The following is a 17,596-nucleotide window of genomic DNA, read 5'->3' on the forward strand; positions in this document are numbered from 1 at the left end:
TAGACGTCATTGTTTGTGCACTCGATGATTGTCCTTGTTTGTGTTCGTTTTGAGCACCCGAAGTCCTTGGTGAACCGCCTTGACTTTAAGCCTTGAAACCTTATCTATTTTATGCATGTTTTGGACCGAGAGCTTATTGCCTCTAGTCTGAAAGAGTTGGTGACCTGTTAGCCAGCCCCCTAGGCTGTCGGCCAGGGCTTGTTCTTGTCAGCTACCAGTGGTGGCCGACGGCCATTGCTCTCTTTTTCCAGATATTTGTTGCCAGCTGTGCCAGCTGTTGCTCACTGAGCTGCATCTTCATACACGTGTATGGTGAGATGTTCACAAGCTCAAGACTTGTTTTTCTATATACAGGAGATGTCCTCCCCCATTTTTTAGGGTTAGCATTTTTAGAACAAAAATCTTTCACTCTCTCTCTCTCTCTTTCTCTCTCTCTCTCTCTCTTGTTATTTTGCACACATTTGCTTTGTTTCTCTTAGCTTTTGTATATCAACCATTAACCAAATACTCTCACCTTTGGGCTGAGATTACTTGGAGCCTTGTTTGAGCTCTAGAAGGAGGTTTGAGCTTGGTTTGTTGCCTATTTTGTGCCTTAGCTTCAAGAGGTACAACACTTGTTATTTAAGCTTGTTTTCAATACTTGTTTTGTCACATTTTCAAACTGTTTTTGGGCCAATTTTGAATTGTCAAAAACTCTGTTTTTGTGACTTAAAAGTTTTGGTTTGAGGTCTCTTTGAGTTAGGAGGTGGTACACCCTCCTTGCCCTTTTGTTTGTTAAGCTTTTGTGTTATTATTCATCACTTTCAAATTAGGCCTTTTAACCACTAAATCTCAGAGATTTTCAGTGGTAAAAATCAACTTTTGAAGTCCAAAATTGGAGGGGTTAGCCGCCCCTCCTTGTGTCTTGTTTGCATGCCTAGTTAGCTTCACATGTTAGCATGTTTTTCTAGCTTAATTTAGTTTAAATCCAACATGTTTTTTTCTCTGAAATAACCTGTTTTGGCTCTATGTTGGGCTGGTTAGTTCAGTTGAGGCTTGTATTGCATAGTTGTAGTGTTAATTCATTCACTAGCTTGATGTTTTAATGCTTTAATCATCATTGGTTTGAGTTGAAAGCATGTTTTAGTGTTGTTTTACACTTAACTTCAGTACCTAAATCTCTACAACCTCCCTCTTTGCTTCACTCTTCTATTTGCTTTTGAGAGTTGTTTCAAACTTGGGATCCGTTAAGCTTAAGATCGAGGTTATGCTTAATGGTTTAATCCTCTTTGAGGGTTCATTACCAATGGCATGATCTCTCTCATGCCTTAAATTACCCCTTGGTTGACACTTCTTTCCATTAGAGGACACTCACTTTTGGACTTAATCGATTAAAGAATGAATCAGTAATGTAAAATGAGTAAACAAAATAAACAAGCAAAAGATGCAAGATAAGCATCTTTCATGTTGCATTGCATGTGTTCGAATTGGACGTTAATTTGAACACAAGGAAAATGGGGCATTTCATACTCAAAAGTGATGAGATGTGTCACTTTCCTTGGTCTCAATCACCCTTCATCATGCATGATAGGGCGGTGGTCTTTTTGAGTCGTCTTTTGCACTTAGTAAATTTGTACAAACTTGGTTCTTTGGCCATCATGCATGGAAATTGCTTGATTGGTGGTTTGAGAGCCAAGAGTTTCACTCCTTTGAACTTGTGTGATGATAAGGAGTGTAAACAGTACAAACAAACCTGCAAAAGTAGATTGTTTTGCTCTGTTGTTCTCTCTGTTGCAGTAGGGAAATCCAAACCAGTGGTGGCCGACAACCACCACCAGTGGCTGACCGACCACCATCAGTAGCCAACCAGCCACCTTTGTTGGCCGACCGACCATCAATAGTGGCCGACCAGTCCCCCGGTCGGCCACCAATGAAATTCAGCAGAATGTTCCTGAGGCAGAACAGATTTGATCTGGAGAAGAGGAGAGTGTAAGAGCTTCTGTGCAACAGAGGCTTGCAGCAGCAAAACAGTGGCCATTTGGGTGGAATACCGAGCATGCATGCATCCCTCACTTCCCGAGGCCTTTTAATCGCTTTGTTTAGTTAATTAGTGGTAGTTAATTTGTGCAATTGTTATAATTTTTTAAGTAGATTAATTAGTTAATTCATGTTGTAATTAATTAGCTTAATTGCTTTGTAATTAGTTAGTTAAGTGTTTAGCTAATTAATTCGATTTGTAATATTTAATTAGCTTAGAGTAAGTTAGTTAATTCGTTTCAATTGTTGTATTAATTCGCTTAGCTTAATTAGCGTAGCTAGTTGGTTAGCTCTTATTCATTCGGACCCTCCTTCGCGAGGGCGTAATGTTGTAATAAGTGTGCGTGCGTGTGTGTATGTCTTCCAACCCCACGTCTTTCTCCCTTTTATTTATCCACTTTTGATGGTTAGATTAGGGACATTTTCAATTAGCATACCTTATACTTGCATGTTTGCATCTATTCATTAGTATTGCATGCACCGAGGCTCAGCGCATCATTCAAACGGCATTGTTATTTCAATACTTCTTTGAATACGTGTTTAATCGCATGTTGTTCAAATGGATTCATATGTCACATTAATAGCCGAGCCTATTAATTGCATATTGCATGTGTTGCATTAGACACTTAACATAGTTAGGATCATGCATCTTTCTAGCTAGTTTTTGTTTTGGCTCAGAGTACTCGGTGAGTTTTTATGCTTTAGCATACTTGCATAAGTGTGATTGCCATATTGCCATGTTTTGCATGCTTGCCATGAGGCTATGTGCTTAAATGCTAAACTGTATGAATGCCTGTGGATGAAGGCTTATTGTTTGAATTAGAAAGATTCAACAAATGTGAGTTTTAAGGCCACTTTGTTGTGGCAAATCATGTTTTAAGCCAACTATGTTTGGTGGCAAAACCCGCATCTTTAAGCCCACTTGAGGATGGAAAATTCAAATCATTTTTCGCAAACAAACATGAGTTGAATTGTTTCAAATTGAGCAAACTAGTCTATACTTGCTTGTACGCATCATGTAGTAAAGCTAGTTTAATAACCGGAATAAGAGCATATAATGTTTATAAAGCATCATATCATGATTAGTAGAGGCCGATCTTTGATCGGGCGAGCAGGAGTGCTCATTTCAGGACCTTCTCCTCCCGTACCTAAGTTCCCAAGCCAAGGCAACTTTGATGATGACGGACACGTGGCCTTTGGCACGAGTCAGGGTTTCCTAAATTTCTCCAAAATAAAATATTTAGGTGGCGACTCTATATCTAGCAAAGTAGTCTAATTTTGGCATTATTTGCTTTTAAATCGATTTTCCAAAACAATTTGCCGAATTTAGACTCTTTGGTGTTTATTAGTTTCATATTACACTGTGAGACTAGATTCAGAACCGCAGGAGTCCGAACTGTGAGGCCTTCTTTTCAAACCCTTTCTGAAAGGCGGGGCCCGGAAAAAGGTGAGTCCACAAGGTCCATATATTTGGTTGAAAGGTAATTCGAAATTCAAAAACACTTCAAAGTTCCATATATTTAGTTCAAAGGTGGCTCAAAAGCACTTCGAGGGTCCATATATTTGGTTCGAAGGTAATTCAAAACTCAGAAACACTTCAAAGTTCCATATATTTAGTTTAAAGGTGGCTTAAAACTCCCTCAAAAGCACTTCGAAAGTCCATATATTTGGTTAAAAGGTAATTCAAAATGCTGCAAAACACTTTAAAGTAAGTGTATATGTTGTTTGTCACTTCGAAGCAATTCGAAGTAGTACAATCGGAAATGAAAATATATTGTTAAGGTCTGAAGAATCATGCTTTGAAGGTCTTGAAATTTCCATAGTCTCATGATGCATCGAAGGTCTCGAAGTAAAGCATAAAAGGGAACTGTTACTAATGGCTCAAAGAAAATAACATTGGCATGCATTGTGACTAAACCAAATCGGTGATATTTTGCTAAGAATTCACCATTTCAAACATATGCAAAGTAATCCAATTTTGAAGTACACATTAAAATTCAAAACATGTGAAATTATTTTAATTATGATTTGAAGCTTTATAAACTCTCAAAGCAGGTAGCCATCATGCATTCGAAGCTTTTAAAGCTTCTAAAATATGCCATGATCACTTTTGAAGCAAGGTTTTGGTTCTTTTTTAACAAAAATTGAATCATATTGTATGAAAAAAGAACCTTCGAATGCGTGTCTCCCTTCGATTACAATAATCAATTGCCAAATATTGTCTAAATTGATGTACAAACTCTTCAGGAATTCAATGTTTCTCATTCCGAAAGAGTTGGGGGTAATGTTAGCACCATAAATAAATAATTTATTATTATTATTATTATTATTATTATTATTATTATTATTGTTGTTGTTGTTGTTGTTGCTGTTGATAAATTGCAAAACACGTGACACTCTCCTACTCATTTGGAGGTTATGAGAAGTTATAAATCATTAAACATATGTGAAAAAAATGATGGAGAATGTGGAGGATCATGGAGCATGAATTTGAGGAAGTTATGAAGACATGTGGAAGATCATGGAGTGTGAAGTATGGGAAATGGAAGAATGTGGTAGTTATTATGTAGTTTTTTTTCTACAAATGTTCATCTATAAATAGTCATTCATGGCTACATTTAAAGGATCTAAAACTCAAATCAAAGACAATTGATTTCTATTTTTCTTATCATTTATATTTCATGCATTTAATTTTCTGCACTTTATTTTATGCACTTCTTTTTCGAAGCATAGAAGTAGAGGTAAATTAATGGTTAGTTTGATTATTCACTCAATCACCCCAATTGTTCACTGAATCATCTTTCTTCATCTCTCTCCTTTTAATTTTTCTTTTCTGTAAGGATTTTTCAATCGTTACTGGCACGCTTGCATTTATGATATTTTCCTTCCTAAGAAAAATAAGCCAACAAAAATATTACAATAAATCATAATCAAACAACACTTGAAGTATCATTAAAGACCTGATGCACTAGACCTAACCAAAAACAAAAGAAATTAGTATTTTCGGTTAATAACCAAAATAATATACTGTGAGTTATAACCAAGTCATAATTTGGATATTATAGAATTTTTCATTGTTTTTTAGGAAAAAAATATTTTGATACAAGTAAAACTCATAATTTTTGGGTATATTTGATTAACAATTATGAAAATTTGATTTCAGGTCGAGAATACCCTTAAAAAAAAAAAAAAAAAAACAAAACAAAAAAAAAAAAAAAAAAAAAAAAAAAAACTTTGAAAGAAATTGCTTTTATTAGCCTCTTACATAGGATCACATACACAATGGAAAAGATTTCATCAGCCATTATTTGCATTTGGCTTTCAATTGTTAAAATTTTCTACACATAAAGTATTAAGAGTCAAAATCAATTTTTCATTTTAAAAATAAATTCATGTGCATTGCGCGGGTCACTTATTAATATATATATATATATTATTTTCCTTACTTTGGTGACACATTCTAGGGGCCTTTTTTTTTTTTCCCTAAAAAAATCACATCAACATGCCTTTTCATTTACATATAAAGTTCTATACAAACTCAATTTCAATAAAAAACCAATTTTATATGTATTCTATTTGAGAAATACTTATTTTCCATATATTTTTCATCATGTATTTAGTTTGTCGTTGTCAGATTTTTTTTTATATAGTTGATATTTTAATTTAATTATTATCATATTTGAAGAAAAAATTATCTCGATAAACGAATAAATAAATGAGACAGAATGTACTTAATTACGCGCATTGCAAAGATCAAATTAATTTTTTTTTTTATCTTATTGATGTCTTAATATTAATTTATATTTAATTTTTTATTTAACATGAAATTATTTATTACAAAACATTTATATTTAATTTAAATTTTATATACCTATAAACAATATGTATGAATAATTCAAAAATAATATTAAACAAAAAAATCAATACTCTACATAATTAATATATGTATTTTCTTCTTAATCCAGTTATAACATATTTATATTTAATATTTTAAATAAATTTTGTGTAGTTCTATTTCTATATATTTTTATTTTCTAAATAAATATAAAAATTAAATTAAATAATTAGAATCAGTTTTAGTTTTATATTACTAATTCTTTTTCTTATTTAATTGTTATTTTTAACATCAAAATGAGTGTCTAATTTATTTTCTTATAATTTAATATATTATATAAAATCATTATATGATAATTATACTTTTATAATACAATAAAACTAAAATTATCAAAATAAATAAATAATTTAGCTAAATTTATTAAACCATCTAAAAGAAGACTCTATTTAGTGCCCATCTATAAGAGATGAAAATTGGTAAAGCTAGGTGACACAACTTATGTTCATCGTTTGTGAGGGGAAAAAATATATTTAAAAAAAATAATTATTAGAAAGTTAAAAAATGTTACTTTTTTTCTTATTAATTTTTAATATGACAGACTCTACATCTCGTCGCTCAGCTGAAGTTCACTATTCTATTGGATAACATCACGTATATGTAAAGATTTAAATTATGAACATTTGGGAAATGAATGGGTTATGTTTCTAAATTAAAACCCTCCTGTAATTAAACAAGGGCTTTATGCAGAGAAAGAGGTTGACCAAGAGAGGCTGCGAATCAAAAACCCCACATTTTCAGTCTTTCACCCTTTGGCCATCAGAAAGGACCAAAGGACAGGTCCAGTGGCCTAGTGGGGCTGCCTGCTACTATTAATTTCTTCAAACTTCTAGAAAAGAACCTTTCTCCTTAAAATGAATGAAAAGTATAAAAAGAAATTAATACACTCTAATTTGAAATTTTTGGTAGAAAATATGCCAATTTATCTAAATTAAACAAAGAATTATTGTTCAAATTGTGGATCTAAATGATAATTAGTTAAAATAGTTAATTACTTGCTTCAATTTTGATGTTCGGAGTACTGGATCTTGTTATATTAAATTTAAAAAAATCATCATATATAAAATTGATAGCTAACCTAGCCATTTACATCTAACTTGTTACTCATGGCTGTCTCAAAATACTTTGAATATAAAATGACAACATAAAATGAGATTTTTTTCAGAATTTTTAATCTTCTTGTTACATTTTTATTTCACATTTATTTTTGTAGCATGTTTCTATTCAAAAATGCTAATTGAATCCTAATATTCAATTTTTGCTACCGTATCTTTTTTATTTGATAATAGGAAATTATATAAAACAAACAAACAAACAAACAATCAACAACAACAACATAAATTTGTGCGATAAGATTTGAACCTTAGAACAAATTAAATTATGAGTTATTAATTCATGAGTTTTTAACATACTGTTGTACAAATTTAGATTCATGACCAAAAAAATAAATAAATAAATAAATAAACAAAAATAAATAATAATAAAACAACAACAACAACTAAGGTTTGACCCTTATACCAAATTAAATTATGAGTTTTTAATTTTATCAATTTAAACCCCTAATATTTTGATTTGTTTTCAATCTAAATTATTTGCCTATTTTATTAAGTAAAATGTTATCTTAGTTATTAAACTCAACGAAAATTATATTTAGACATTTTATTGATTTTAATGGCTATTATACTCTCTTTTTTTTTTTTTTTGTCAGTTTTATTCAACAAAATTGGGCAAATAATTTAGATTGAAAACAAATAAAAAATTAAAACTTTCAATTTTTTTTCTTTTTCATTGGAAAAAATGAATAGTATTGATGCAATCAGCAGAGAATGAAAGACATCATTTTGACAGGGAAAATAAGCCCTACCAAATTGCTAGCTAAACCACCATACAATACTTGAAAAACCTCAAGTCAAACAAAACGGACTCATTCAATTTTACAGAGACATCTAAGTCCCATCATCAATTTCCTTGTCTGTACAAACCCAAAAATAAAAATTAAATTAAAAATTGGCTTACGTTACTAGTATTGTTTCAAGAATTGCCAAGATGAAATAAATTTGTAAAATAAATGCATTAGCATCACATCATATAAGCTTCTCTCTCCAATAATACCTTAGTTTTTTGTTATTTAATTTTGGTATGAAAACAGAAGCACTATTATGGATTTATTATGGAATGGTATTAAGGGTGTGTTGGAGCCGGACAATAGAAAGTTTGGATTATTATTGTTTTGAATTTTGATTAGGACATGGGCTTGGAGTTGGACTCTTCCCACAACATAATCCTTTTCTTTTTCTTTTTTTCTTTTCTTTTCTTTGTGGTTTTAATAGTTGACTCTATTAAATTTTGACTGCATATAAATTCAAAATTGCTGAAGAGGAATACGAGAAATACGTTCCTATGAATGAAATTTAAAGAATTGACAGGCCGGAAAAATTGCAGAGCATATGATTTAATTCGATGCAAAGCAATTATATAAATATAATTTTGAGCAAGCCATGATGAAAGTCTCAAAAGAGATTGAGTTGGGCTTGTGTGCTTGATGAACCATTTTAGCCCAATAATAATCAAAGCTCAATCAAGATACTGAAATCTGCTTATTGTGTACCTTTTAACCCAAAACAATTGAGCATATATCTAATAACAAATAACTATCATGTATTTTATTTTAAACAAAAATTCATATTTCTATCTACAATTGGTATATCATGTATAGTTTACTATGATGCTGATGTCACCTTTTGACACAAGAATTACGGATTAACCACGATTAAACTAAATTAACCACAATCAAAATACTTGAGCACAAATATAAAAAGTAGATAAAACAACCAAATCAAGTATTTGTACACGTGTGTGTGCACATGCATTAATGTTTTATATATGTAAAACTCAGATGTGATATTAATGTATCTTTAAGATTTTGGTTGGATAGGTGCGGATTTGAAATGCATGAACTTAATATTAATTATTTAAAAAGAATAATTCAAATTTATATTTAATAGTTTATCTATAAATTTCAAATTTGAATTAAATAGTTTTTTTCATAATTTATTTGATATATAATTTTGCTAAGGATTCACTTTTAGTTAAAAGGAGTTTATTAAAATACATCTATTCTATTTCAATTTATCCTTCATATTATTTGGTCAAGGAGATACCAGGCATATCCACCTCGCATTATTGCTATTTATTAATCAGTGCGTGATGTCATGCTTGACTCAATATCGTTTCCACTGACACACATACTAGTGACAAAGAGCTGCACCATGAAATTTTGTTAGACTTTGGTGATTCAACCCATTGATTGTGGTTAGTTGATGCTGCAACAATTAGATACAAAGGAAAATGTTTGGACCCATAAAGGAGGATCTTTATGGCCTTTACTGATATATTAATTATTGATATGTTTGAATTTTTTGTTAAGATTATATCTGACAGTAATATGAATGGTTCAAATCATTTTGAGATTGTAGGGATCATATTTTGTGGGAATCTCTATCATTACTGTAGATACAAATCATATTTTTTAACATGTAAAAAAAATAAATAAATAAAAATCTAGAAATTGCTGGAATGATCTAAATAAATATATTTTTTAATTTTTTACGAAAATATATACAGAAAAATTGAGAGATGATATGATTCAAATAAATTCACTTATTTAAATAAAGTATACTTATTTAATTTATGTCAAATAGTGCTTTAATGTAATCAAACCAACTTAGAAAGAAATCTTTGAGGTGAAAATTGAATTGTTGCAATGAAAGTATGATTCTATGATGCATATACTACATTAAGTGGAGCTAGCTAGTAGCACTCTCAGTTAATCTAAGGAGTTCATCAAGCAAATCTGCACCGAGGTCCTCAAACACCACCACATCATCTTGATTTCTAATTTCTTCCTTCTTGTTTTTTCTACTTCGTCTAGAAAACTTCTTTCTCATCTTGTGTGCCTTTTTCAACACTTCAGCCGGGGAGGAACCCGTGCCACATCCATAGCCACAGCCACCATTGTAGTTGCAATTCATGTCAAGAAGTGATTTTTGGACTCTCTCCATTGGAAAGTTGAGGCGAGCCAGGTGACCTCGTATTGCCAATGCAGCTTGATCATAAGCCAAAGCAGCCTCCTCTGCAGTACTAAATGTTCCGAGCCAAACCCTAATTCCATATCTTGTTGAATCACGTATCTCCGCTGCATACTTTCCCCAAGGCCGCTTCCTAACCCCTATGTAGTGTTTTTCCTTTTTGATTTCTTTCTTTTTCTCATTAGACAAATTGGTGTCTGATGATTTTGCTCTTACCTCCTCCTCAGCGCAAACATTGACCGGTGAAGGAAAATTCTCATCCAACATAATTCCTTCACTTGGAAACAAATCGTTATCGAAAAGAAGCTCACCCCAAGACATTAATGGAGACTCAGGCAAGAAATCGAAACTAGGAGACAAATAATCATCCATCAATGTGTTGATAGGTTTTAAGTATAAATTTTACTCTCTTTCAGTCTCTCCCTCCTTCAAAAAGACTTGAATCATATACACCTTAAGCACCTAACAAGTAACACTTTTGATTTTTGAGTTTAAAGAAAATCGAGTAGAAAAAAAATTGATTTAAGAAGAATAGGGTTAGAATTAGATATTGGAAACAAGATATTGTATAAATGAATATAGAGTGGGTGGTGTGGGATTGATTTGTTTGTTTCTCTTTGATCTTTGTTCCTTATATATATATATATATATATATGTACTTTTCTTGGAATCATACTACTATTTTATTTATAATAGTTTGACGTTGGAAGACAAACTTGGTGGCTGAGTTTAAACACGATTTCAATGGTGTTGTACTTGGTTCTGAATTATTTAATAAGAATTTGCTTTCAAACCTTCATTAACTCGAGTCCGGACCTCTGTCATTATTCCCTGCAATGATTAAATGACTTGATTGGAGATAATACAGTATGAGGCCCACATATCTTTTGTCTATAAATTTTTTTTTTTTTTTTTTTTTGGACAATATATAATATACGGCGAGGTTGTATGTCCTCCAAAATTGGTGGATAAAAAGATAAATTTACCCCTCTTCTTGAATTTTATATATATATATATATATATTCTTGATCTGGAAAACAATCAAGCGTCTATAAACAAACAAAATGATTTATTTACTATTTTTACATAAACAATGAAAAATCTAATTTTTTCTATGCGCCAAAAAAATTATTTCTCAGAGCTTTTTTTGTCAATTGGTTTTGCAGATGAATGGTTTGAGACATCTGTTTGTTTAGGTGAAAAGTTCTTTTTTTTTTTTAAATTTATTTACATAAACCAAAAATATATCTACAAAATCAGACTCTTCACCTGAAAAAAATCAGATTGCTTACAAAAAGATATATTGATTTCTACGTACAATCTAGGGATAGTTATTTTGAATCAAAATACTTGTTTAAAATAATTTTGTGGTGGTTGTTTGTTTGTTTATTAATATTAAGTCGGCATTAATATATATATATATATATATATTTTTGGTTGGAAAAATTATTGGAAATTAATTGCTTATAAGTTATATTCCACAATTCATTTTGTAAGAGTGTTGCAAAATACGCCTACCTTTTTACTTTAGCCCCCCACTTCTTTGAACCCCCACCCAACTAAACACGCCCCCCTCTATTTTCTTTTTGAACCCCCACTTTAATTCCAACAATACCCCTCTTTTAGTTGGACCCCGATATTTTTTTTTTCTGTCCTACTACCGGCAGCCTTCACTGCCAGCACCACCTCCTATGGCACCACCACTACCTTTGGTTCTATCTCTCCTATGCCACCCCATCCTTCCTCACCTCCGACAACACCCCTACGCAACTTTATCGCAGCATCATAAGACCCAGATAGCGAAATCGACCATTGCGACCACCACAACCTTCACAAAACCCTAGCTCTCCAGTAAACAAATCTCCACCATTTTTGACCCACAAACAATCGAAAAAACCTAGAATCGAAAGTCAATCTCGTTACACAACGGCAAATGAAGCAATAAATAAATTTTAAAAAAAAACTTTCCAAAATCAACCATCAAATTGTTTGTGGATTTGATGTTTCACTGTGATACTTTTTGCACCCTCCACTTTATTGATGTCCTATAGCATACTTTGTATGTTCTTCATCAATAAAACTTCTTTTTGCTGATCAAAAAAAAAAATTGTTTGTGGATTTTGATGATTGGTTTTAACCTAGAAATCTCCAATTGCTAATGTTGCCAGATTTTGCAGCCCCGGCGAACACCTTCCACAACGCTCACCAACTGAGAAGTCACACTAGATTTGCACCAAGCCCAGTTGGATCAAAGCGTCACAAACCCAAATAGCAAACTAGAACTCACGATCAGAAGCTCCATCGTCTGAAATGACAACAAATACCATGACTGATGGTGCCCTTAGCGATGACGAGGCCCGATTGTAACCATCAAACTCTTTCTCTCTCTTTCTCTCTCTCTCTCTCTCTCTCTCTCTCTCACATACACACACTGTAGTGGGTTGTGGGGTTAGGCTTTTTAGGGGAAATGATGGAGAGGCGACATCAGAAAAGGAAGGCGACTGACCAAAGGTGGTAGTGAAAGGGGGATAGTGTGATAGCCGGAAGTGGTGGTGACCGCCAGAGGTGGATGGGATTAGAATTAGGGTTTGGGAATTAGAAATGAGGGTAAAAATAGAATTTTATGTTTGGGCAAAATTGGAAAAAACAAAAATGAAGGAGTTTGGGGTTCTAAGAAGAAAGGTAGGGATGAATAGCAACCCTCTTTTGTAAAACAAACATGACAACATATATCCAGTGTTATATATCAAGTTAACAAACATGAATGGTGGGATATATTATTGAATATATATATCCTATTCATATATATCATGAATAAATTCTACAGGACATTATATCATCCATTTTATATCCAGTGAAACAAATAGGACTAGAGAGGTGGTTGCATGGTAAAAAATGCCAATGAGTATTAAAATGTGATGATAAAATATTTTAGTTTTTAATGAAGGTTAAAAAGGCATTTTTAAGGCCTGGGGGTTAAGACCCCAGGTCTCAAGTTCAACACTTCTTGGGCCAACTTCATGGGCATAGCACAATTGGTTAGGAGATTAGCCTCAAGTTATTGTTATCACAGCATTTGGTGTGGGTTTAATACTCTTACGCTGCGCAAGTCCTAATTAAGTGAAACTTGTCTTGGGAGGTCGGACAAGTCACTACAACAATTTGCACTTTTAGCAACATTTTCTTTGGTCACCAAAAGTATATTTTTCAGAATTAAAAGTATCAATGACCTAAAAAAAAGGGTTGCTGAAGCCTCGTCACTAAATGATTCGGCGACCAAATACACTACGATCATGCTTTTAAAAGAATCAATGACCAAATAGTTTAGTCGCCAAATACCAAAAAATCATCACTGTAAAACAACATTTAGTTGCTAAAAATAGCCTTAAACAGATGCCATGTTAGGTTTTAGCGACCTACAAAAATGTCGCTAAAACATCCGTCAGCAACCAAACAAACTAGTTGTTAAATGCCAAATCTTTTGGTGACTAATCAAGATTTTGGTTGAAATCTTTGAAGTTGATGTTTGAAAATTTCATATAGCCTTGAAATAACTAGAATGCCAAGAATTTTTGCATGATGAGACGTTGTTGTTGTGTATTGATGGCATATAGTTATTTTGCGAAATAACATTGAAAAGAGAAAATGGGAAACGTATTTGCTTCAATATTGTTGTCAAGATACTTGAAATTGCAAAGTTAATTATCTTGCATTGTGAACTTTGATTTGGAAATATTTCTTTAAGTAAAAGTTATGTTTTGTATACGAATTATGGAAATGTTATCGGGTAAATATGTTAGTAAGTCCAGTTAGGAGGTGTAGATGAATTTGATAAGTTGGCCTGAGTGTCCAGAGTAAAAGACCGAAAACACGCACGAATGAAGTATCACTTCCCTTCCAGTTAGCAACCGGTAAAGTGGGTTATTGGTAGTGCTTGTTGAGCCTACTTGCAGACACCAACCTAGGGATTACCAAATTCGTACTTACCGCCCCCTTGTGTTTAAATTGAAAGGTTGGAATTGATGATATTGCAAAATGTTACTCAAAACATGGTGATTTTTAAGAAAAACATGACATGGGATTTTCATTGAAATGGCATTGCATGGCATTTGCATTTGCATTTGATATTGGAAATCTTGCACAAATGTATATACTTTGTAAGGATTTCCCTACTGGGCTTTATGCTCACCCCTATGGAATTTTGGTACAGGTAAAGATGTTGTGATCCCGTCGAGCTAAGAGTGTGGATATGTTTTGTGAAGAGTAGATTACTCTTTTATTTTGTTGTAAATTTTTGTAAAGCCAAGGGCCAACATGTATGGGTCCGATGGATCATTTTGGTGTAACCAGGCTCATGCCTTGGAATTTGTAAGCCCTTGAGGGCCCTTATTCATTTTGGTTTAATGATTTCACATGCTATAGATTCATGTACTAGCTTTCAATGAATGTGTATTCACATGTGAGATTACTTTTGTATAAACATTTGAAGTTTTGTAATGGAATATTGTGCTTACGACCTTCTGGTACCTCTTGTGTATTGGGATTATTACTTAGTGATTGTGGGTTGATGTATTATATTTATGTTGGATTATTTCGAGGTGTTACATTCTGCTCTCAATCGGTTGTGCGCTTGAGCGACTCTTCTTGAGCTTGAGCGGTAGGTATCTATCTGTAAAACTACCAGGAGAGTATTTCTATGCTCGAGCGACACTTCCTGCGCTCAAGAGGTAACTTTTTTTGTATCTGAACGCTTGAGTGTCACTTCTTGCGCTCGAGCAGACTATGCGTATATCAGTTTGTAATAATCATTTTTTCATAACTCTCTATCTAAACTTTCTAAAAATCCTAAGTTGAGACTCTCTGTTTCTCTCTCTAAAACTCACATTCTCTCTTCTAAAACACTTGTATCCATTGATTTCTCTACCCTACTTCCTTTGAGAAAAAGGTAGAGCTCATTTTTATCCGAATAGAGTTGGGTTTCGGCTTCATACGAGTTTCATCCACGTTTGTCTCGTCTTCTAACTTTGAGGTAGGGATTCTCTACACTTTTTTATGATTTTTAACCCAACTACTTGTTTTTTTCAAAACAATCTTGTGATTTTGGAAGATTTTGAACAAACCTAGGTTTTGATTTGAAATCAAAAAAAGAGTTTTCAAATGGATATATTGAAAATGGTTGTGGGATTGAAAATGATGTTGAGTTGTGATAGAATTGTTGAATCTATTCTTGGAATGGATTTTGAAAGAAAAAAGCGTTTTGTCATAATTGTCTCAAATTTTTATTTTGTATAAATAAATGGAATTGATCTTGGAAATATAAAATCGGATGGATATTGATATGGACATGTATTAGCGCTCACATACTGAAATTGGAAAGTTTATCTATTTTCGAGATTTTATATCTGTTTAGAAATATTAGTTTCGGGCTATCGGTAGAGGATAGTTATGATTGTTGTAGAAATTACATAAGGATTAGACAAATTGAAATCAATTTTTCATCCATTTGCATTGAGCATTATCACATCTTGATACATTGTACAAGTATAATGATTTTGAGAAAAATAGGTAAACGTGGAAAAGAAGTATGTATCACCAAATCAAGTTGGTCTGTGTATCTAGGGTGAAAGTCTCGAAAAATGCGCGTATACATGAGTGCCGATTCCCGCGGACGAAATATCTGTAAAATGGCAATAGTAGTGCTTGTATAGCCTACGTTTATACAGGTGTCGTTTGACGATTTTTCACAGACGAAATATCCATGAAAGGTTGTACCGATTTAAGGTTTCCCCCTTGTTTTCTAATGTGAAGGAAATAAATAATGAATGGTGATATAAACCGAACTTTGCATGGTTTGGAAAGAGAAATGAGACGTTTTGGTCATAAGCATTACATATGCATTTCACCCTTATATCTTTATTAAAATTCATGTATTGTGTTAGATTATTTTCACTGGGCTTTGGCTCACCCTATACGGGAAAACCATATTCAAGTATTGATGGGATGCCTCCGCCAGGGCAATATCTTGGGAGGATTGGAGGATAGAGCTTCTTTTTGTTTACTTGTTAATATTATTTTGTACAAGTCTAGGGTTTTGTCTGTATTGGATTTAAATCCATTTTGATGTAACCGAGTACAATCTTGGAAAGTTATAGCCTTCAGGGCATTTCAATTATCTGTTCGACTTCTATTTCATACCTTTCTTGTTGACACATGCTATAGATTCAGGGTTAGGACTTATGAATGTATATTCGCATGTGTCACCCTTTTGTACAACTGAATCTTATGTAATGGAAGGATGTTATACTCTGATTTATATATTTATTTATTTATCATCGTGGATGGTTTATTGTATTTATTTCGGATTCATTACATGGGTTTACTTTTTGAAATTGTCACAAATAGAGATGAAATTATAACCTAGTAATCAATTTTCAAAACAAACTCTGGTTCTGAAAATGCAAAACCAGAGAATGAAGATTCAAAACCGAAAGAAATGAAACTAAAGACAAAGAAGAAGAAGAAGAAAAGGAGGCGATGCTTAGTGGGCGGTGCGAGAGAGAGAGAGGGAAGAAGAAGAAGAAGAAGAAAAAGAGAACACATACTGTTTGAGGTCGGCAGTGTTGTGTCGTTTGAGATCGTGGAGTATTGAATGAGATGAACTTTTAGGTCAATTGTTTGTTTATTCACCCAAAAGGTTAGGTCAACCAATTAAAAATTAAAAAAAAAAATTCAAAACGACGTAGTTTTAAAAGATAATTTATTGGCAACTAAAATAATTAGGTCGCCATAAATACGGTTCACATTTTCGTGACTATTTTATTTGTGTCGCCAAAAATGTACAATTGGCGACCAAAATTTTCGTCACCGTATATTAATTTGGTCGCGAAAACTTTTTTAGCACTTCTTCCAAAAAATTTAGGATAATGCCAAACTCAACGGTGACCAAAATCTAAATTCGTCGCCAATAATTTAGTTTTTGGCGACCAACAAGTATATTAGTCGCCGATTATGTAACATTGGCAGCTAATTTATGTTTAGTTGCCAAAAAACGTCACCAAAAATGTTTTTTGTTATAGTGAGTTCCCAAGTTATAGTCTTCTAACTCGAAATAGACAACAGGACACCTTGGTGATCTCTACAAGGGGCGCTGCCCTAGACCTGCTGGAGAGTGAGAGGATTTTCTTGTCACGACCCAAACCTGTCCCTATAGGTTTAGCGTCGTAACCTGCCAGTAATCTTGGGATTACCAAAGGCGTATGAACAAATTAATATATGATAAGGGGTTGCGGAAGCAAATATATTAAACATACATAATCCATTGAGCTATGCAGATAAACAAGGGACATGAAGTTAAAACTTTATATACATAAACTTACATGTAACGTCATATATATATATATATATATCCATCTTACATTGTCATTATACACAAAATAAAACAAAAGAACTGTTCACAAAACAACAAAAGTCTTAATCTTATAACTTCACAAAACTTGACCACTAAACTCTTTCCGGAACCTCCTCGAAAGGCACAAAGGTTAGTCGACAAAACAGACCTCTAGGCAATCATCACTGAACCTGGTCACGCGCCTAGTCACCT

At 32.9% G+C, this 17,596-nt stretch overlaps 1 pseudogene across 1 annotated transcript; it reads right to left on the reverse strand.

The window, feature by feature from the left end:
• Positions 1 to 9,645: 9,645 nt before the first annotated feature.
• On the reverse strand, positions 9,646 to 10,604 carry LOC114292721 (ethylene-response factor C3 pseudogene; annotated as a pseudogene). Its single transcript, XR_014328765.1, has one exon. The product of XR_014328765.1 is annotated as an ethylene-response factor C3 pseudogene (transcript).
• Positions 10,605 to 17,596: the final 6,992 nt, after the last annotated feature.

Source organism: Camellia sinensis, chromosome 1 (assembly GCF_055761805.1).
Source record: "Camellia sinensis isolate YWXY chromosome 1, ASM5576180v1, whole genome shotgun sequence".
NCBI classification, from domain to species: domain Eukaryota; kingdom Viridiplantae; phylum Streptophyta; class Magnoliopsida; order Ericales; family Theaceae; genus Camellia; species Camellia sinensis.